At 49.2% G+C, this 22,526-nt stretch overlaps 1 long non-coding RNA gene across 1 annotated transcript; it reads right to left on the minus strand.

Moving 5' to 3' along the window:
- Positions 1–19,093: 19,093 nt before the first annotated feature.
- Positions 19,094–22,156, minus strand: LOC135981182 (uncharacterized). The gene is made up of 2 exons (XR_010598141.1): positions 21,507–22,156; positions 19,094–19,447 (listed from the first exon to the last, which is right to left on the minus strand). It is a non-coding gene; the product is annotated as an uncharacterized LOC135981182 (long non-coding RNA).
- Positions 22,157–22,526: the final 370 nt, after the last annotated feature.

Consider the following 22,526-nt stretch of genomic DNA (forward strand, 5'->3'; position numbering starts at 1 on the left):
GGAGCAGCAACAGAGTTTGACTTTCATAATTGTGGTGTTTAGATGCTGCATGTGATTGTTAGAACTGGGAGCACTGGCTGTTGGGAGTCTGAAAGGACAGGAAGGAGCGGGGAGGAGTTGAGGAGACTGGGTGAGAGTTACAGAGTGTGCAGCTACAGCTTGGTAAAGAGGTTTCCACTGTAAATAAAGTTCTGTTGAAGTTTGTTAATACCTTGCCTGGTGGATACAACAATAATGCACATGAACAATGTGGTGTATTTGTCCCTGTGATGTGGTGTTCACCTCACACAAACGCTGAGTAGGGTAATGCAGGCCAGAAGGGTCCAGTTAATCTCAGACACTGTCCCTGCAGGGTGCAGGGCCGGCTCCAGGCACCAGCACAGCAAGCAGGTGCTTGGGGCGGCCAACGGAAAGGGGTGGCATGTGCGGCAATTCGGCGGCGGGTCCCTCAGTCCCTCTTGGAGGGAAGGACTGGCTGCTGAAGACTGAAGCGGCGTGGTGGAGCTGCGGCTGATCATGATCACGGCTTCCCCCCATGCTGTTTGAGGTGGCAAAAACCCTGGAACTGGCCCTGCCTGCAGGGGACCTAGGGACTGATAAGGCTTAATGGCAGATGAAGCCCAGCGGGAGGAGGAGCCGGGATAGGATGATAAAGCCAGGAAGGCTGGAGGCAGGAGATCTGCAGCCACTCTCTAGAGGGAAGGGGAGTTGGCCAGGAACAAGGAGGAAGTCCAGGGAAATCCTGCCCTGGATGAGGGAGTCCGGCAAGAGGCCAAGAGGGGCGAAGTAGACACAGGGAGCAGAGGAATCTCTGGAAGTGATGGGAGGGAAGATTTTCTGAGACAGTGTCCGGACAGCTTGTCCCGTGGGACTCTGACACCCTGGAAGGGGAGCGCTGCGTAGTTTTGTTTCGGCCTGTCTCAAGGTTAAATCCAGCCTGCAGTTTCGGCTCTCTCCATAGCAACAGTAGTAATGCAATTCCCCGGGGCAGATGTGGGGAAACGACATGGAGCTCAGCTGCAGGGACCAGGTGGAGGCAGGACTGGAATGGGTTACTGAGGGAGGTGGTGGAATCTCCTTCCCTAGAGGTTTTTAAGGCCTGGCTTGACAAAGCCCTGGCTGGGATGATTTAGCTGGGAATTGGTCCTGCTTTGAGCAGGGGATTGGACTAGATACCTCCTGAGGTCCCTTCCAGCCCTGATATTCTATGATTCTATGAGGACAGAGGTGGAGGCAAAAGGACCCTCCTCTCATCTGCCTCCCTGGCCAGTTATTCAGGCTGAGAGCTAGATTCTTGGGCTTGACCCTTGAGGAGTATCAGAGCATAACTGTCTCTCCATTACCCTCTGCTCGCTCTGCCTCAGTTTCCCCTGTCTGGTATCAAAGGGAGACCACTGCTAATTGCCCAGACCACTCCAAACAACACCCTCCCCCTGCTCTAAAGTCTCCAACAGCAGCACCTGCACCAGGGTCTTACAGTGCAATGCTAACAGAACGCCATTCTGCAGCATTTCTACCAGCACCCTCCCATCCAGAGCCATCCCCCGCCCAGGGCTCCTTCCCACCAGAGCAGCCTCCATCTGTGCCCGGAGCATCCCCTCAGACTTGGCTCTGTCCCCAGTCTCTCTTCTGGAGAGACCCACGGCAGCCCTGCTCTCTGCAGCAGCAAAGCCCATAAACAGCTCATCTACCCTCCACACCTCTCACCACACTGACCAAAGCACGCTCGCCTTATATCCTTACTACCCCTTCTTCCCCGAGTGCATTGCTGCCCCGGCCTCCACGCGAGGCTGCGATCGGTAACAGTGTGCTGGACCCAGGCTTGCCTTTAAAGGGCCAGCGAGAGGGCAGGATGATCCATTCTCTTTATTGCTGATCCAGGAGCTACCATGGTGTCGGGCAGCAACAAAATGACATCGTCTGCTGTGTACAGACCGATAACCAGCAGCAACTGTGGGCTAAAGCAGGGTTAGGGCAAATCACCTCTTGCTGTTGGCTGGGGGTGGGGTTTGTAGATAAATGACTCAGATCCCAGCCTTCTGGGGGAAATGCAAGCGCCTGCCAATTTCCCAGAAAGCTTCTGTCGCTGCCGCAAAGGCCAAAGGTCACCAGCAAACAAATCCCAGCGGGAAAACTCCACCGGGGCCAAGCCATCCTTTCATTAGGTTGCGGTGTGGTGTGCAGCTCGGAATGCACACACGCAGAATTGGCCTGAACACTGTGACAAGGAACGGGTTCTCTCCGTGGTGGGTGAATTTCACCCAGAGCAGAGGTCTAGCACTCAGGGCTACGGCACCGGGTAAGCCCCACATCCGCCCGCCGGAGTCCAGTGGCTTGCTGCAAGAGGTGTGGAGCATTCACAGCTCCCGCTGACGTCAGTCGCACTTGTGTGAGCGCTCGACCGCTCTGAAAATCAGGTCGCATGTGTCTCAAGGTGGGCACCCAGAAAAGGAGGAACAGCAATACTGGCCACCGCAACCACCTTAGGTCCACAGGTAACACTGACAGACCCGGGCGGGATCAAGTCTAGAACTTCTGGAGCTTAGTGCATGAGCCAAAAGCCACATGTTCCTTAGCCAAGGCTGTAGCAGACTCATTAATTGCTAGTGGTCTCAGTGCCACTAGATGGGACAGAGCACCACCCCCAGGAGGTGTGTGGGTTACACACACACACAAGTATTCCAAACAGTCTATCTCCATTCCAAGAGCAACTCCAGCACTGGTTCAAGCAGAACTGTTTTAGTGCCAGTGTAGACATAGACTAGGCAGAGTAGCTCCATTAGGCTCCCACACCATTATAATTAATGGAGATATCCCATCTCCTAGAACTGGAAGGGACCTTGACAGGTCATTGAGTCCAGCCCCCTGCCTTCACTAGCAGGACCAAGTACTTATTTTGCCCCAGACCCCCAAGTGGCCCCCACAAGGATTGAACTCACAACCCTGGGTTTAGCAGGCCAATGCTCAAACCACTGAACTATCCCAGTGTATCCTTCCCAAATCACCTCTGGGAACTGTGGGAGGGTTAGCTACAGGGCAGCACTAGGGTGGACGTCAGGCACACCAGCCATAGTTAAGAATGTGAATCACTGTGTATGCATTGATCTGCTTGTTCTAAAATTGGCTCTATCCCCCCCAATTCAAGTGCAGCCCCTTCACTTCTCTAGTGGGGACACAGTCCTAGAGCTCTGCAGAAAAGAAAGCGTGCAGAAAACAGGAGCCGTGTGGGGTCATGAGGGTATTTCCTCTCCCACTCCTACGCCCAGGGAAGTCAAGAAATCTGGGTTCTATCCCCTGCTCTGTAGAGCAAAGTGAAATGTTTTCAGTAAATAGAATGTTTGCCGAAAAATGTATTTTGCAGGGGCTTCAAAACTATTTGCAAATTTGGGTCAATTTCAATGACTAGTGTTGACCTTTAAAAAACAAATGAAAATTTTTCATTTTGACTTTTCCCTTTCGAACCACTTGGTGTCGGAAATTTTTGAAACATTTCATTGCAACTTTTACTTTCAAAATTGTGTTCCATTTTTAAAAGCGGTCAAGTGGTTTGGGGTTTTTTTAGGTGAAAAACACCTGAAAACAACCAATCAAAACACTGAAAACATTTCTTTTTGGCTCAACCGAAAATGTTTCGGTCGATTCAAAACAATTTTATTTTTTCAGGGTTTTTTTCTAGGCTATGTCATATTTAAAAAAAAAATCAGTTTTGGTGCGAATCAACCCAATTCCTCCCCCCTGCCCCCCCCGCCTGATTTTTCAGTTCAGTCCCCGAACTGAAAAAAATCAATTATTCACTCAGCTCTATTCTTGTCTAAATGTGGGCAAGTCACTTGATCTTGCTCTACTCAATGAGAGTTTTACCATTGACATAAATGGCAGCAGGTTCCCATTTTTAGTCTCTCTCTGCCTCAGTTTTGCCATCTGTAGAGGGGGCTAATACTGACCTACCTCCCAGAACGGTTGTGAGGCTAAACTCGTCAATTTCTATAACATCATTATTTAGCATTGCATAAGGCAGGAAGTACTGATTCTCCTCCCTTTCCTTTTCTCTTTTTACAGGCTCAAATGTCCAGACCAATCCAGACTTTTAAAAGCTCCTTTAGTGCTCATTAACCTGGGTACGGTGACTGCATGGTAGCGCGACAAGTCAGGGATTGATATGCTGTTGTTTCAATTGGCAGACGGAATTTCTGCTTTTTGTTCCTACCCTTTGTAGATACGATGTCGTTATTTGTTATGAAAATTCAATAACATTTTAATGATTAAAAATAAATCCCATCGGTTTGTTTTTCCCCTGGAGGAGGAACAAGAAAAGATGTATTAATAGGAATTCCTTCCATTTCTAATTTTTGAAAAAAATATTTGTATAACCTGGGGTAACTGAATGAAATATAAATGACAGCAATTCAGCTGAATAGGATGAAACACATCCTCCTGGTGAGATCTATCGTCTGCGGAATTGTAGTGGGAGCCCCATCCCTGGAGGTTTTTAAAAAGGGAATAAAGAGATGAGGCCTAGTTAATCAGTGGAACTCCCTGCTTTAAGATATTGAGGCCACAAGCTTAGTGGGGTTCAAAACAAAATTGGATGTTTCCAAGACCACATGTTCACACAAAAAGCAAGGCTATCAAGAGTTACAGTAAATACAGTTTTTAAAATATTAGAAGGAATACCAGGGATGTGCTTGAGAAAGGATGGTCCAGTGGTTAGGATGCTAGCTTGGTACTTGGGAAACCTGGGTGCTGTTCCCAGCTCTGCCACAGGCATCTTGTGTGACCTTGGTCAAGCCACTTATTCTCTTTAGGCTAGATCCACAAAGGGGATGTAGGCTCAGCATTGCGATCTAACGTGCCCTGTCACTTACTGGGATCCACGGCCCTGAGTTTGTTGCCCACGCTCCTTACGCAATGCATGGGGACAGTTAGGCACCAAAGAATGAGTTTCGCAAAAGCCGGCATGCTGAGCGGGGACCCATCTAAACTAGCCAATAGGAAAAGGCTGAGGAGAGGGGTGTGGCCTAAGCCCTGCCCTCCTCAGTGTCTCCGGCACCCAACTCCACTTGGGATTCGCTGCTGTGGACCCTCTCCTAGCATTAATGGGGGGGGGTGGCTAAGCCAGGCCAACCCTTTCTTGCAAAACAACTGCCCCCCCTGTTCCTCAATAGCCCAGTGGCTAAAGCTCTCACCCAGGATGTAAGAAACCCACGTTCAACTCCTTTCTCTGCTTGATATAGGACAGCCACTTGAACCTAGGTCTCTGACCTCCTGGGTGAATACCTGACCCACTCATTCAGTCTCCCCTGTTAACGCTATCCTGCTTTGCATCACATATTTAAATATGCATTGGAACAGGACCTTCCACCCTCCCTCTCTCTCTCTCTCTCTCTCTCTCTCATGCCCAGTGAAATTCCTGATGTACGAAACCAAAATGTTCTGTTGGAATGTGTCAGTTCTGTCAAAATTTTCAACAGAAATCAGGCAGGGGAACAGGATGGCTCATTTCCTGCCAGCCAGCCAGCTGGTGGGGGGCTCACAGGCTCCCCCTTTCCTCAGCTGTCTGCCTGGTGGGCTGATGGGCTCTCTGGCTGTCCACTCAGCAGGCTGCCAGAAAGCCAGGGTCCCTGGGCTGCCCAGTTCCCTGGCTAGCTGGTTCCCCAGCTGGCCCTGATTCAGGGAGCTGGGTGGCTAGTTCCCACCTGGCTGATCCATGGGCAGTCTTGCTCCCTGGACTCCCCAAACAGCCAACTCCCACAATGTGTGCGTCTCCAGGCTGCGCACCGCCCCATCTGCCCACCTAGCAAGCAGCCAGCAAGCCAAGAAGTTCTATCTTGGTTCTTCCAAAATGGAAATTTTCTAGATTGTCCTTCCTGCAGAAATTTTCAGATTTGACTTTTTGTCCTGATTTGGGGTGACATTTTTTTCTTGTCTGGTCAGCTCTATTACGGAGGCAGGATGTAAGGGCTGAGTGCAGAACTTGTCTTGTGAACGGTGCCATGGAAGGGGTGATGAACACCCCTGCTCGGAACCTCGTTTTCACATCTCCTCGCTAAGATGGCATCTCCCACAGCACAGCACCCCCAGCCTGCCTGGCTCACTGGTTTGACACCACTGGTTTGACACCAGCTCAGGGTGAGACCACCACCTACAGACTCATCAAAAATGTTTCCTGTGATACCCTGGTTTTTCCACAGAGCGCCCAGCCTGCTCTAGACTATGAAATCTCATGAGCCCACAGTGACTTGTCTATAAAATAGAAAGTTTTCCAAAAAAGAGAGCTTTTGATTTGCTTTCATAGAATCATAGAAGAATCATAGAATCATAGAAGATTAGGGTTGGAAGAGACCTCAGGAGGTCATCTAGTCCAACCCCCTGCTCAAAGCAGGACCAACACCAGCTAAGTACTTGTCTACACTGGTTCTTTATAGTGCTACAACTTTCTCACTCAGGGGTGTGAAAAAACTCCCCCCTGAGCGCAGCAAGTTTCAGCGCTGTAACATGCTAGTGTAGACAGTGCGGTTCCCAGCGCTGGGAACTACGCCCCCCGTAGAGGTGGGTTTTTAGAGTGCTGGGAGAGAGCTCTCCCAGCGCTCTGTCGTGACTACACACACCACGTTAAAGTGCTGCCGCGGCAGTGCTTTAACATTGCCAGTGTAGACTAGCCGTAAATCATCCCAGCCAGGGCTTTGTCAAGCCGGGCCTTAAAAACCTCTAATGATGGAGATTCCACCACCTCCCTAGGGAACCCATTCCAGTGCTTCACCACCCTCCTAGTGAAATAGTGTTTCCTAATATCCAACCTAGACCTCCCCCACTGCAACTTAAGACCATTGCTCCTTGTTCTGTCATCTGCCACCACTGAGAACAGCCGAGCTCCATCCTCTTTGGAACCCCCTTTCAGGTAATTGAAGGCTGCTATCAAATCCCCCTTCACTCTTCTCTTCTGCAGACTAAACAAGCCCAGTTCCCACAACCTATCCTCATAACTCATGTACCCCAGCCCCCTAATCATTTTCCTTGCCCTCCACTGGACTCTCTCCAATTTGTCCACATCCTTCTTGTAGTGTGGGGCCCAAAACTGGACACAATACTCCAGATGAGGCCTCACCAATGTCGAATAGAGGGGAATGATCACGTCCTTTGATCTGCTGGCAATGCCCCTACTTATACAGCCCAAAATGCCGTTAGCCTTCTTGGCAACAAGGGCACACTGCTGATTCATATCCAGCTTCTCGTCCACTGTAATCCCCAGGTCCTTTTCTGCAGAACTGCTGCTTAGCCAGTCGGTCCCCAGTCTGTAACAGTGCATGTTTCTTCAGTCCTAAGTGCAGGACTCTGCACTTGTCCTTGTTGAACCTCATCAGATTTCTTTCAAATGAATCCTGCAAATTATTATTTTCTCGGCATTTGTCCTGATTAAAAAGGAGGTTGAGGTTAAAAAAGAAGCCAAAGATCCTGAATCGTTCAGAAAATATAAAGGCTAATTTGAAGATTTTTAAAGCAAAATATTTGACGAGCGAAATCAGTCCCTCTTTTGCCCGTCTCATCAGAGCTGAGCTGATGTTTCCATAATCCTCAGCACCAGGCCATGACCTTACTAAAGAGAGCATGATTGCCCTGCCTGCTCCAGGTGCTGGAGATATCATCTGCTCATGCAAGGGAAACCCTGGATTCAGTTCTTGGCAGATAAGTGAAGGAGAAAATAGTTTCTGGCTGCTCTGCATTGATTTTAATCTATTAATGATACGGGCATGATCTTAAAGGAGTGTTAAAAGACACTGCAAACGGGTTTCTGTTCATTCTGAAGGGGATTCATGCCTGAAGGCTCATCCCGGGCTGAAACTGACTCGCCTGACCTCTGCCTACTGCTGTTCCGAGTTCAGCCAATGAGGCGGGGTTGTGCAATGCAGTGTCTGAATGTAAATGAATAATTTACGCCCAGAGGAGGAGGAAGCAGATAGGTGTCTGGGAACAGAGACCGTGGGACTGAATCAAGAGAGGAGAAAGAACCAGGAACAAAAGGGAATGTTTTCCCTCGGGTCTGGGAGAGTGCTCAGTGGAGGGTTAAACTCTGCTCTGATGGTGAAATTCACCCCTCTCTGGATAGGCAGCACGAGGCCTAAAGCACAGAGAGGTCACACAGCAGGTCATTGGCAGAACCCAAATCTTCTGTTTACGAGGCCATTAGCCTCGGCACCCGCCCATACTGCCTCCCCTGCAAACATTCGGAGGTGGACCCACCCGTGGCCAGATTCCTGTTCCCTGACAATGTGCAATACACGCTCATATGGTAGCTCTGTTATTAAGTGGACATGAGAAACATCCATGCGTGCATGTCTGCGTGACGTGGTACATGCATATGTAGCTGCGCTGGAAGAAATCCCACAGCCAAGCTGCTGAATCCCACTCATATCTGCCTTGATTTTTGCAGGTACTTTTCACGTCTGCTGCTAAAATCTCCTCCGGCGGTTTGGATTGCGGGAACAGCACCCAGCAGCCATGTGGTCCGCAAGGGGGAGGACAATTTTAGGGAGCTTTCAAGTGCTGCGTTTGCTCTACCTTATTGCTTCAGAGAAGGAGCTGGAAAAAGCAAGGAAGAGAGAAAGGACGGTCTAGCAGTTGGGAGGTGTGATTCCCAGCTTCACTAGACATATAGGTGCTAGCCCATTAAAAGTAGCCATGTGGCCACTGCAGCATGAGTGACGGTTTAGGCTAGATGCCCCAGGATGTGCCCAGGGGACCAGGTAGGGTTGTACTCAGGCCGCCAGCCTGGGCCACTGCTTGTGCCACCACGGCCACGCTGCTATTCTTAACGTGCTAGTTTGAGCGGAGCTGGCGTGTGTACGTCTACCCAAGCTGGGAATCACACCTCCCAGCTGTTGTGTGGACGCACCCTCTGAGACCTGTTTGTTTAAGGCGCACTACTTCTGATTGCACCTGGCGTTAGCACGAGAGTTACAAAAACGTGATACGTTGCACAAACATGAAATAAATGCACCAAAGACATGCCTAGGACTGAATCACTGGCTGGTTAATAATCCATCTCCCCTGGACTTAGTCTAGCATTGCAAACCCCACTGTTCCACATTCCATCCGTGTGCATGTATATGAACACAAGTGCAGACAGACATAAATACACACATCAACAGACACACACAACTATGTAAGAGATGAAAAGAGATTGGCTTTAAAAAGTCAATACTAAAAAAAAAAAAAACCCCAGAAGAATGTGTAATGTTCAAAACTAGGGCCCGCGATATTGCAATGAAAACACACCGTTTCCAGGGAAGGACTGCCAACTAAAAATACCCCTGTAGGGAAGAACATGCAGATTTAAAGAGACAATGTGCATAAGAACTATTGTCCTTTAGGGACTGCTCGACTGTAGTTAGTTACTGACGCATCTTCCTTCTGTGCAGGTTACTGGCTGCGATTTGGATGTTACAATGTGCAGTTATATATGTGCCAGAGAGGGCAGCTATGCAGGGCCGGGGGCGGAGGGAGCAGGGGTATGTGGGGGCACTGGCATTCAGGATATTGTGATGGTTGGTTCAATCACTTGGAAACTGGGTTGGGGGGAACAGCTGCCCTTCATTTTAAATAGTTGAAAGAAGCCGTTAAGCTCCTTTAGGTAACCAAACAGCTGAAACAACAGCAGGTCAGGTACATGAGAGAGAAACAGGCACCTGTCACTGCATAAAACATAGGCACACATGGGGGGAGGGGTTTCTCTGACTATTGTTTTGTGAAGGTTTTTGTGTCTGTGAGAGAAACAGCGGAAGGACCAGATAAGCTGAGAGAGAAGGCAGTGAGGAAGCACCAGGCGCAGCCACAGAAGCACTGGTAGCATGAGGATGAGAAAAGGCTCAGAGAGAGAGAGCTTTGGGGCAGGGGTGAAAGTAACTTAAAGGACTTACCGGTACACCAGAGTCCTGAGCAGGGGGCGGGGCCTCAGTCAGAAGGGCGGGGCCTCAACTGGAAGGGGCAGGGCCTTTAGAGCCCCGGGCCCTTTAAATCACTGACGGAGCTACCAGCTGCAGAGGTGGCTGGGAGCCCTGGGGCTCGGGGGCCATTTAAAGGGCCGGGGGCTCCGGCCACCACTACCGCCCCAACTTCAGTGATGTCACTATACCGCATAGCAAGGCCACGGAGGACTGCATGGTGGGAGAGTACTCAGAACCTCCTGATTCAAAGACCATGGTCCCCTACCATTTAAGTGAAGGAAACTCTTCATCAGTTGCCACTATAGGGCTAGGATGCACAGTTGAGCAGTTCTGATTCCCCCCAGTAGAAGGCAGTGGTGAAATGGACGAGCCAGTTCAAAATATGACAAAGAGCTGGATTTACAGACGGTGCAGCCTGGGACAGGACAGAGGGGGCTGTGGAGAGAGACGGCCTATCAAGGGTAGAGAACACAGCAAGGGCAATTATCAGAGGGGTAGCCGTGTTAGTCTGAATCTGTAAAAAACAACAGAGGGTCCTGTGGCACCTTTAAGACTAACAGATGTATTGGGAGCATAAGCTTTTGTGGGTAAGAACCTCACTTCTTCAGATGCAAGTAATGGAAATTTCCAGAGGCAGGTATAAATCAGTATGGAGATAACGAGGTTAGTTCAATCAGGGAGGGTGAGGTGCTCTGCTAGCAGTTGAGGTGTGAACATCAAGGGAGGAGAAACTGCTTCTGTAGTTGGATAGCCATTCACAGTCTTTGTTTAATCCTGATCTGATGGTTTCAAATTTGCAAATGAACTGGAGCTCAGCAGTTTCTCTTTGGAGTCTGGTCCTGAAGTTTTTTTGCTGTAAGATGGCTACCTTGACATCTGCTATTGTGTGGCCAGGGAGGTTGAAGTGTTCTCCTACAGGTTTTTGTATATTGCCATTCCTGATATCTGACTTGTGTCCATTTATCCTCTTGCGTAGTGACTGTCCAGTTTGGCCAATGTACATAGCAGAGGGGCATTGCTGGCACATGATGGCATATATCACATTGGTGGACGTGCAGGTGAATGAGCCGGTGATGTTGTAGCTGATCTGGTTAGGTCCTGGGATGGTGTTGCTGGTGTAGATATGTGGGCAGAGTTGGCATCGAGGTTTGTTGCATGGGTTGGTTCCTGAGTTAGAGTTGTTATGGTGCGGTGCGTGGTTGCTGGTGAAAGGGCAATGATTGCATAAGCTTGTTATTAACAGCTCTAGCCCCCTTGAAGGTTCGAGGGGGAAAACACTGGAAGCTGCCGGGCGGTTGATTCAGAGACCAGTTTGCTTCTTCCCCACAGAGGGCCCCACTCATGACCTGGAGAGACCCCTCTGGAGTAGTTCACAAAGTGGTCCATCCAGTTACCAGCTTCTCCTGCCTCCCCCAGTCAGTTACCTCCATGCTCCTCAGCCAGCCGGTGCCGGGCGGTGGACTTGGCTGAGCTGATCATGAAAGCTGAGATGTAAGCTGCCAAGAGGAGCTGTGCTAATGGGCGGCACGGCTAGCCCCGAGACCAGGCGTCAAAGGAGCATCTCACACAAGGACGGGGAGAACTCACTAGTTCTGCTGGCCGGGGGCAAGAGAGGCCAGACCAGGGGCCACGAGCCCCCATGTCACCATTCGGTCATTGGTTCCCAGCCTCCTTGGCCCAGGGGATTCCCAGCAGCCGTTAGCAAAGCAAGGATTAGGCTTCCAACCCGCCCCCATCACCTGCTCTACCCACGGAGACAACGCTCCTGTATGTATTATTTGTATGATGGTCGCACCTCGAGGTGCTGTGCAGACACACAGTGAGAGACAGTCCCTGCCCCCAAAGAATCTCCCGTCTAAACAGAGAAGACAGATAACGGAAGTATTATCCTCTTCATTTTACAGATATGGAAGAGAGATGAAGGGCCTTGCCGACATAGGGAACACACGGTAGCTGTACTAACAATGCAGGATGAACCAATAGTTGGGGCGCTAGATGAGGACATGAGAGACCTGGGGACAATTCTGTGCTCTGCTGCAGACTTCTTGTGTGACTTGGGGCAAGTCACTTAGCTTCTCTGTGGCTCAGTTTTCCCATCTGTACAATAGGAATAATAGCCTGGTCCTTCCTCACAGGGGGGCTGTGAGGTACTTGGATAAGGGTGGCTATATAAGTAGTAAAGATATGTAATCAGACATTGAACGTAGATCTCCTAGCCCGCTTCCTTAAACTCAAGTCCAGGCTTCCTTTCCTGCTAAGGCATGTGCCAGAATTCCCTTAGACTAAAGCAAAGCTCTCGGTTAAACCTTCCGGGGATAGTCTATGCAAGGAGGAGGAGAGTAAGGGGCCCAGAGGCTGATGGAGGTACCGAGGGCTAGATGAGAACTGGGAGCCAGCCGTACCATTCGTACACTGCAAAGCAATCTGTCTGAGTCCTTGGCAGAAAAGAGAGGTGAGAAGGGAAAATAAAAAGGCCTCAAAGTTCATTCCCTGAATAAAAGAGAGTGAGACAGAGGAACTGGCCTGAGAGCTGTTCGCATGTCACGCTGAGATCGCCGGAGCTGTTCTTGCTGGGATGGAATCCTTCCTTTGAACTACTGGTCTATACCATTTTTATACTGACTGAACTACCTTGGTTTGGAAATCAGTGTTGAGTTAAACTGGTGTCAGCCCATCCTTTGAATTCCCCCTGTGTAGGACCAGTACTAAGGTTCAGTATTGCCCACCTCAAGCAATCAAATATCATGAGTCTGGGGCCCAAAAATCATGAGATTGTTAGAAAAGTGATACATTTGGAATTCTTTTTATTCACCTTCTGGTTCCCAAGGATTGAGGTGCACCGGGGGTCACATTTCCAAGCTTTTCTCTGAGAGCTAGAAATTTACTTTGGTTTTAATGAAAGCTTTGATTTTCATGTATTCACATGACTCCAGGACCTGGGACTTTGAGAAACCCACTCAGGGCCGGCTCCAGGGTTTTGGCCGCCCCAAGCAGCCAAAACAAAAAACAAACAAACAAAAGCCGCGATCGCGATCTGCGGCGGCAATTCGGCGGGAGGTCCTTCGCTCCCAGGCGGAGTGGGGGACCGTCCGCCGAATTGCCGCCGAATACCTGGACGTGTCACCCCTCTCCGGAGCGGCCGCCCCAAGCACCTGCTTGAGAAGCTGGTGCCTGGAGCCGGCCCTGACCCACTAAATATTGTAATATTCATGATGAAGTTGCAAGAGCTGGCAACACTACCCATAAAGCTTATTTCTACAAATGTACAGAGAAAAGCTATGGTGACAAAAGTGCTTTTATAACAGGATAGCCGCATAAACATTAGAGGTCTGAATCGATTTAGCTACATTGTTTTCCAAACCAGTATAGCTAAATCAGGACAAACTCTGGGTGTAGACCAGCCCTTAACCTGTCACTATCCAGGCCAAAAGACAAGGAAGCTGGAGGCAGTTGATTTGCAGCTGTAAGTGTGTCTGCAATCAGTTCAGAACTGATGGCTCTCACCACCCGCTAGCCTCCCTGGACTCAAGGATGATTCTGATTTACTTGAAAATAGCAATATTTGAAAGAAAGAAAGAAAGAAAGAAAGAAAGAAAGAAAGAAAGAAAGAAAGAAAGAAAGAAAAAGGTAGGTAGGTAGGTTTGGGGACAATCTTCAAGTCCCCAGGGGATTTTACTACATTCTTTTGAGCTGCCTGGCTCACCCCACAGAGCGCTATAAGGCCAGGTTCTGACCAGAGAGATGCAGATAGAGATGGCTAATGGAATAGTACACAAGGAGATCCCTTCTTCTATTGCACATCCACTCAGGGGCCGGATACTAAGGGGGAAGCGTGCTGTGCTTACTTCTGCATCAGCCGGAATTCTTCCTGGGGACTCGGCTGCGGGTTGGCCAGTTAGCACCATAGTATTCCCATTGCTGGCTAAGCCTCCGCAGCAACGTCCTCCTAGCCAGGGCCGGCCTTAGGCCAATTCCACCAATTCCCCCGAATCGGGCCCCGCGCCTAAGAGGGCCCCGCGCTGAGTGGCAGGGCCGCCCAGAGTGGGGGGCAAGTGGCAAAGAATCCCTTCCCTGGCTAGAGGCGCCTTTTTAATTTTTACTCACCCAACGGCGCTCTGTGTCTTTGGTGGCGGGTCCTTCAGTGCCACCGAAGACCCGGAGCGAGTGAAGGACCCGCCGCCAAAGACTAGGAGCGCGGCCCGGTGAGTACAAGCCCCATGTGATTTTTTTATGGTGTTTTTTTTTTTTTAAGTCAACCCTGACGGGGCCCCGTCAAAACTATTTGAATCGGGCCCTGCACTTCCTAAAGCCGGCCCTGCTCCTAGCACCCAGTGGCTGGAGGCGCTCATGTATGTCTTCCTCTACCTTCCTTCTACCTTCTTTCTTCTTCTCTGCACCCAACTAAAACAGCTAATGGTATTTACGGATGAGTCTGTCCCAGAGGGAGAGAGGAGGAGAAAATCACTTGAAAGAAAGGATGGGTCATACCATTTCAGATTAGAATTGGGGGTCAAACCAAAATCCTAGATCTGAACATCATCCCCAAGCATTGGTGAAGTTCTGATCTGGACCTGACCTGACTCCAAACTTTACAAGCCTCGGCCCATCCCTAGTTCATTCAGATAAAATAAGAATAAACTTTGGCTCAAAACTCAGCCGCAACCCAAACTTCTAGGAAGTGTCAAAAAGGTCTGATTTAGTTCTCCCTCCATAACATTATTTTTCATATCTGTCTGTCTGTCTGTCTGTCTGACTGTGGGTTTTCCATAGTCCCATCACTGTAATATCTAAGGACTTCTCAGGTAAATCAGATTTAAATTCAGGACTTCAGGAATTCTTCTGACCTTCAGCCTTCCCTGATCTATTAGATTTTGCTTGAGACATACCTCTCTAATTTTGTCCTCTGGTATTTCTAGACTTCTTAGTTGCATCTGGAACTGGAAGAGCTGGAAAAAAATATTAGAAGAAAAAGATATTTTCACTGTATTTCTAGTCCCCTCCAGTACGTTTTGTCTCTAGTTGTCTCATGCGAGAGTTTGCCCTTCCAAGACTCCCAGTTGAAACTCTGGATCCCAAGAGACATTGAGTAGTCATCACTGTCATGGATGGAACCAGAGACCTTAGCAATGGAATGGAATTAATACACCACACAGTCCATGGGCTCCATCCAACCAGCAAGGTCAATGCAGATATTCCTATTGGGCTCAATGGGAGATGAATTGGGCCCCGTATCATTGCCAATGGAGGGTTATTTCTGACACTGTAGTCATTGAGAGGGGTTAGGGTAGAGCTGAACAAAAACCAGAACTTCCATTTTTCAAGAAATTCCGTTCTGTCAGAACAAAGAGTTGAAATAAAGGAGTTTCCCACATCGTGAAATGTTCAGAACTATTCTGTTTGACTTTGTCAACATGTTTTGTTGTTAAGGTCAATCATTTCAATTTCATCATTTTGACATTTCCTTTATAGTCGATCGTAAAACGAGAATGTAATTTAAAAGTTGAAACGCAAAAGTTGAAATGAAATCTTTCAACCTGATCAAAACATTTCATTTTGAGAATATTCCTGTTGAAAATGCTGGCCAAATTGGTACATTCCCATGAAATGTTTCAATTTTGTCAAATCAGCGTTTTTGGATGGAAAACTTGTCTAGCAGAAAATTTGCAACCATATGTGGCACGGCCCAACTCGCTCCTGCCTCTGCTCAAGTCCACAAGCAGCACAGAGACCTTTATGCTGATAAAATACATGGTGAAGTTTATTTACAATGAACACTACCCATCCTTATACCTACAGTCGTAGGGAGCCATCCACTCCTCAGGCAAGCAGGGAAGATCAATCTCTCTCTGACTGTTTCCTCCTTCTCCCACCCCCCCGCCCCCACTTCCTTCCTGTGCCTTTTTGTATCCACTGCCTAATGTCTTAATTAGCCTGCCAGCTCTCCTACACCCATCAGTTAGGCACAGCTCTTCTTAACACGGCCTGTTCTGCAGTAATTAATCAGAGCTGCAGTGACCAGAGTACTGGTTCAACTGCAGCTGCTCAACTCTGTCTCATCATAGAATTGTTGATTATAAAGGCAGAAGGGACCATTGTGATCATCTAGTCTGACCCCCTGCATAAAACAAACCATGGCACTTCCCTGAATTATAAATCCATGGTACGCCCCCATCTTGAATCCTGCAAGCAGATGTGTCATCCCATCTCAAAAAAGATCAATTGGAATTGGAAAAGGTTCAGAAAAGGGCAGCAAAAATGATGAGGGGTATGGAACGGCTTCTGCTGAGGAGAGATGAATAAGACTGGGACTTTCCAGCTTGGAAAAGAGACGACTAAGGGGGGATATGACTGAGAGCTATAAAATCATGTCTGGTGTGGAGAAAGTAAGTAAGGAAGTGTAATTTACTCCTCATAACACACGAACTAGAGGTCACCAAATGAAGTTAATAGGCAGCAGGTTTAAAACAAACAAAAGGAAGTATTTCTTCACACAACCCTCAGTCAACCTGTGGAACTCTTTGCCAGAAGATGTTGTGAAGGCCAAGACTATAACAGGGTTAAAAAAAGAACTAGATAAATTCATGGAGGATAGGTCCATCAATGGCTATTAGCCAGGGTGGGCAGGGATGGTGTCCCTAGCCTCTGTTTGCCAGAAGCTGGGAATGGGTGACAGGGGATGGATCACTTGATGATTCCCTGTTCTGTTCATTCCCTCTGGGGCACCTGACACTGGCCACTGTCGGAAGACAGGATACTGGTCTAGATGGACTTTGGTCTGACCCAGTAGGGCCGTTCTTATGTTCCTGTTTGTCCCAGAGCAGATCTTTTAGAAAAACAGCCAAGCTTGATTTAAAAATGGGCAGCGATGTATCCACCTTAGCTCTTGGAAATTTTTTCCAGTACTTAATGGACCAGCTCTAAGGTTGGGCTCAGCACACCTTAAAAGGGCTTCTAGTATTAATGTCCTTCAATCAACCCTTTGCTGCTCATGTCTGCTTAGCAAATTGCTCCTAGCCACCAGATCCCAGTAGCTGGCAAGACCCATCTAAGGCCTGCTTACGTCGACCTAACTACAGAAGTGTCTACACTTAAATTTCGCTCCCGCCGAAGTAACTGCCCCCACTCCACCAATTTAATAACTCCACCTCTATGAGCGGCGTACAGCCAAGATCGATATAGGTAGGTCGAGGCAGTGTCAGTGTAGACACTGCGTTGCTTATGTCAACTGCTACTGGTTCAGGAGCCCTCCCACAATGCCCCACACTGACAGTACAATCGATGCAAGCACTCCTGGTGAGGACACACACCACCGACACAAGAAGCCAAGTGTAGACACACACAAGCGACGTAACTACTGCAGCAGCTGTATGTTGACGTAAGTTAGGTCGACTTAATTTTGTAGTGTGGACATGGCCTAAGATTCCTTCTGTCATCGCTTCCTCTCACTTCTTCCTCTTCCTGATCTTGGCTCACAAGCCCTCCAGCTTCCTCCCCCACACCCTCCTTAACGGCCCTCATCTCTGGAGTTCTTAACTTGCCCCAAGCCTTGATTTAAAATTCACACTGCCGGCCTTCCACAGCAAGTTCCAATTTAACTCTGTGTTAATACCGCTTCGTGATGGGCCTTGTCAATTTGGAAGGGCGGGGGGAGGCTTGTAAGGATTAGTCTCCCTTGGGGGAAAAAAAACGCTCGGTCTGGAGGGAAAGTTTAATTAAAAAGAGCAGTTTTTAATTACCAAAGAAACCCACTTGAATGGTTCATTTGCATAATCCCGATGGCAGTGGGGGAACAGGCAAGAATGAGATAAGGTTTCTTTACAATCATTTCCCTGCGTTCCCATATCTCTCTGGAAAGGACTCTGATCCGTCCCTCCCTCCCACTTCCATATTCCTCTGACTGACTGACTGCTTGGCCTGGCCTTCAGCTGCCCGTGTGTTCGGCTTCCCCTTTGTTTGCCCCCAGGGCATCGTACAATAATAATGTGCCATTCTCTGGGTGGGGCCACGTGGGCGAAATGTCATTGTCCCGCCTTCCACTTTGGTGGATTGTCCTCGGCTGTGGAGAGCACATGCAGAGGCTTGTCAAAACACTCGTGGGGCAAGCGGGGAGAAGTCTGACACAAGAGAAACCTACCAGGAAAGCAGAAGGACCGGGGCTTGCCCACTGCTGGAAATTGGCTAGGAAAAACACACCCATGCATCCGGATGGATGATTCCTGTTCAGCAGAGACAGATTAAGGCAATCCAGGCACCCAGACACACCAGAACATATCCCATGAATTCGTCCCACAGCCCAAGTTCTATGCTGTGGCTCCACCTCCAACATGACACAGGGAAGCCTATGGCTCTGCCCCATAGTCCTAGCTTCCTACTGTGACCCCTCCCCCTCTAGAATGTGGGGTATCCTATGGCTTCGCCCCCCAACTCTAGCCCTGTGCTGTGCCCCACCCCCAACAGGACATGGGGTATCCTATGGCTTCGCCCCCCAACTCTAGCCCTGTGCTGTGCCCCACCCCCAACAGGACACGGGGTATCCTATGGCTCCGCCCCCCCAGCCCTAGCCCTGTGCTGTGCCCCGCCCCCTACAGGACATGGGGTATCCTATGGCTCTGCCCCCCCAGCCCTAGCCCTGTGCTCTGCCCCACCCCCAACAGGACACTGGGTATCCTATGGCTCTGCCCCCCCAGCCCTAGCCCTGTGCTGTGCCCCACCCCCAACAGGACACTGGGTATCCTATGGCTCCGCCCCCCCAGCCCTAGCCCTGTGCTGTGCCCTGCCCCCTACAGGACACCTGGTATCCTATGGCTCCGCCCCCACCCCCGAGCCCTAGCCCTGTGCTGTGCCCCGCCCCCTACAGGACACGGGGTAATGCCTGGCTCCACCTCACAACCTGAGCCCTGTGCTGTGCCCTCACCCCTTGCCTAGGGGGGTGGCAGGGAGGCTGCTCCTCCCAGTCCATCAGAAGCAGCAGCATGGAGCTCCCTTTGCTCCCGCCAGGAGTGCAGCAGGGGCTTTCTGCCCTCGGGGGCAGCTGGGGTCCTGCCTTCCCGCTGCCCAACTGAGCAGAGAAACCTATTGCCCAAGGAGAGAGAAAAGGGGAGCAGAAAAGATGGGGGCAGGCGCAGCTCCTGCAGAATCAGGCCCTGGACAACAGACTTTTCTGCCTTTATTACGCACAGCGCTGGCGGAGTGTCACCTGGCTTATTAGGCTCAGAGACACTGTCAATCAATTGATTACAATGGCATATATAGATTTTCCATGGGCAGGGGAAAGTGACGGGGTAGGCAGTTCCACACCCCGGGATAGGTTTTTCAGCAAGACAAGATAGCACATTAGCCAATGGTTAGAAGATTACATAATGTCTCCACCCATGGTCTCAAGTTAGCAAGTTAACATTTAATTAATACTTTGATAAAATGTTATTAGTATAAAATATATATGTTGAATTCTGATTCGGGGTCCATAGGAACGGAGCAACGCCTTTGATTGTCCAACAGGTACATTCCTAGGGGTTAAAGCAAAGAAACAGTGAAAGATATGATAATACAGATTGTCTTCTTTATGTCTTAAGGCAGGGCATTGGTCTCTGTGAAAGGGAGGTGGAAGGATGCCTTATCTTTATACTGACATGTGCCAATTTCCATAAACTCAAGGTTGGATCTGTGGGAAGACTGTTTTCGTTCAGGAGAAACACAATAGAATCATAGAATCATAGAATATCAGTGTTGGAAGGGACCTCAAGAGGTCATCTAGTCCAACCCCCTGCTCAAAGCAGGACCAATTCCCAACTAAATAGGAACAGGGATCCTTTGTTCAATTTGAAACATTGGATGAAACATAATTATTCAGTTATTGCTTCAACATCTGGCATTTCTACTGACCCAGCATATCTTAGCAAAGGCAATGTTCTCTTGTTTACCCCAGCTTTCTCTTAGCTGATCACTATTTGCTAGGCCTCTGGTCTCCAGACCAAACTTTGGACTTTGGGTCTGAAAAAGAGCTGGCACAATCCAAATACCAGGTTGTTATATAAAATGCACATGGATTTTAACCCTTCAGTCGGCTTAGCTGATCACACCTAGGGTGACTAGATAGCAAGTGTAAAAAATCGGGACGGGGGTGAGGGGTAATAGATGCCTATATAAGAAAAAATAGGGACTGTCCCTATAAAATTGGGACATCTAGTCACCCTAATCACACCCCTCCTGCCATATCTCTCTGCAGTGTCCTTTGTGCCCGTCTGGGACGGGAATGTTGTAATTCAGGAATGGGCTAAAAAGATTGGATCAGAAGTGGCCCAAACTCATGCCTGAAAGCAGGGCTGGCTCTAGGGTTTTTGCTGCCCCAAGCGGCGCAAAAGAAAAATAAAAAATAAATAAAATAAAAAGCCGCGATCGTGATCTGCGGCGGCATTTCGGCAGGAGGTCCTTCGCACCGAGCGGGAGTGAGGGACCGTCCGCCCAATTGCCGCCGAATAGCTGGACGTGCCGCCCCTCTCCGGAGTGGCCGTCCCAAGCACTTGCTTGGCAAGCTGGTGCCTGGAGCCGGCCCTGCCTGAAAGTCTACAGAGCGTGATAGGCAGAGAGAGAAACACACACAGAGAGAGAAAGGTCTAGAGAAGGGGGAAGGACAAAGAGAGAGAAAGACGGAGAGAGGAGAGCGTTGAGCAGTGTTCAGTTGTGTGGCTGGAAGTGGGCAGCATGTGTTAGAGGAATGTAATCTGTGCCAGCGAGCCCATGTATTATGGGCATCAGCAGCATGACCACACAGCCCAGCGTGTGGGAGCTCTGCTGAAGGTTTTATTTTCCCCCCACCGCCTCCACCTAGGCGCACACGTAAGCTCGGCTGCAGAAAGGGAGAACTTAGCATCTCCCTTTTTCGCTGATCAACTAGACATGCAGCACAGAGTCACCTCTTCTAATTACTCCCGGAGGGCAGAAAGAGGCAGGCCAGGAGAGCACCAGAAAACGACATTCTCTGTGTGTGTGTAGCATGCAGCATGCATGCGAGGGCATGTGTGTGTCTCTGGGTGTGTACCCAGGAAGTGTGTGTGCATACAATAAGTGGTAAGGAGAGGGGTGTCCAGGAGTATACACTAACCCATGGGGTGGTGGCTGGGTGGGGGTTGAATTGATGGGGAGACAAGGTTGATTTGGAAGTTTGGGGGACAGGATTAATTGCTGGGCAAGACACAGACAGATGTGGGGGTGAGAACTCCTGCAGTGAGGAGGGCGAAATCCCCTTAACCAATAAATTTGGGAGCGTGGACAGCACTAATTCTCTCTCTCTCTCTCTCTCTCACACACACACACACTAAGCATAAGCAGGGAGAATTCAACAATCAAAAGACAAAATGAAAAAAGCACAATAAAGTGTTTTTTTTTTTTAATCTCATGATTTTTTGGACCAATCTTATGATTTTGGGGGGATCTGACTATGATTTTTGGTCTTTGAGGTGGACAATACTGTTTGCAGCCCCAGGAACTCTTGCGAGGTGTCTGTCCCAATGCCCTTACAAAAGAAATGATTACAAAATAAAATATAAGGAAAACAGGTTTACTTACCTATTCCTTGCAGGAAGATGTCCTGGACACATTGACTTTCTCCGGGTCTCTCCCTGTTCACTGGGAATGGTGCTGTTCATATACACCGCCTATTTCCCAGTAGGCCTTGCTATGACTACAAGGTTGGTTGCCATGATGGACTACATTTCCCAGTTTGCCTTGCTCTCCTGAGTCCTTAAGGAGACTGGATGGAGATGCCAAGACTCGGCCTTGTCCCTCACCATAGAGGGGCGTTCCAGCCTACCCCCCTATACGGGGGTCACCAGAACAGGCTTTCTTGTATAAACCACAGATCACTTCCCTGAGACCATTTCCTCCCCCTCAGTTGTGGTGCCCCCTCCGAGATTCTCACAGACCTTAGGGTTGCCGGGTGGAGCTTGACACTGAGGTTCAATATTTTATCCACAGAACAAGTTGCATCAGTTTGTGCTTTCCCACGGCCCCACTGTAAGCTGGACAGGCCTCCTCCTCGGGCTGAGAAGTGATCCAATCTGCATGACCCTCAGGGAGGGAGGGATAGCTCAGTGGTTTGCACATTGGCCTGCTAAACCCACAGTTGTGAGTTCAATTCTTGAGGGGGCCACTTAGGGGTCTGGGGCAAAAATAGTACTTGGTCCTGCTAGTGAAGTCAAGGGGCTAGACTCAATGACTTTTCAAGCTCCCTTCCAGTTTTAGGAGATAGGATATCTCCATTAGTTAATAATTAACCCCTCTAATTTGTGCCCTCTTGCCAGTGACTGCCCACAAGCGTACCAGTTGTGGTGTGACCTTTACCCCACTAAAAATGGGACTTTGTTTCCCACAGAACAGCCTTCAGATGGTAACTGCTTCCGGCGTCTATTTGGCCCATGGTAGACATGAACAGTTGTTCCAGAAGTGAATGTCTGTAGCCCATCATACCCATCCAGCTTTCCTCATTCCACTGTTTAATGAGCTCCCCTGGACGCTATATTCCAGGAGAAAAGATGCCCCTTTGTGCGATAACTCTTCTGGAACTGTTTTTCCTCCTTTAATTCTCAA

The sequence above is a fragment of the Chrysemys picta genome, chromosome 2 (genome assembly GCF_011386835.1).
Source record: "Chrysemys picta bellii isolate R12L10 chromosome 2, ASM1138683v2, whole genome shotgun sequence".
In the NCBI taxonomy this organism is placed as follows: Eukaryota; Metazoa; Chordata; order Testudines; family Emydidae; genus Chrysemys; species Chrysemys picta.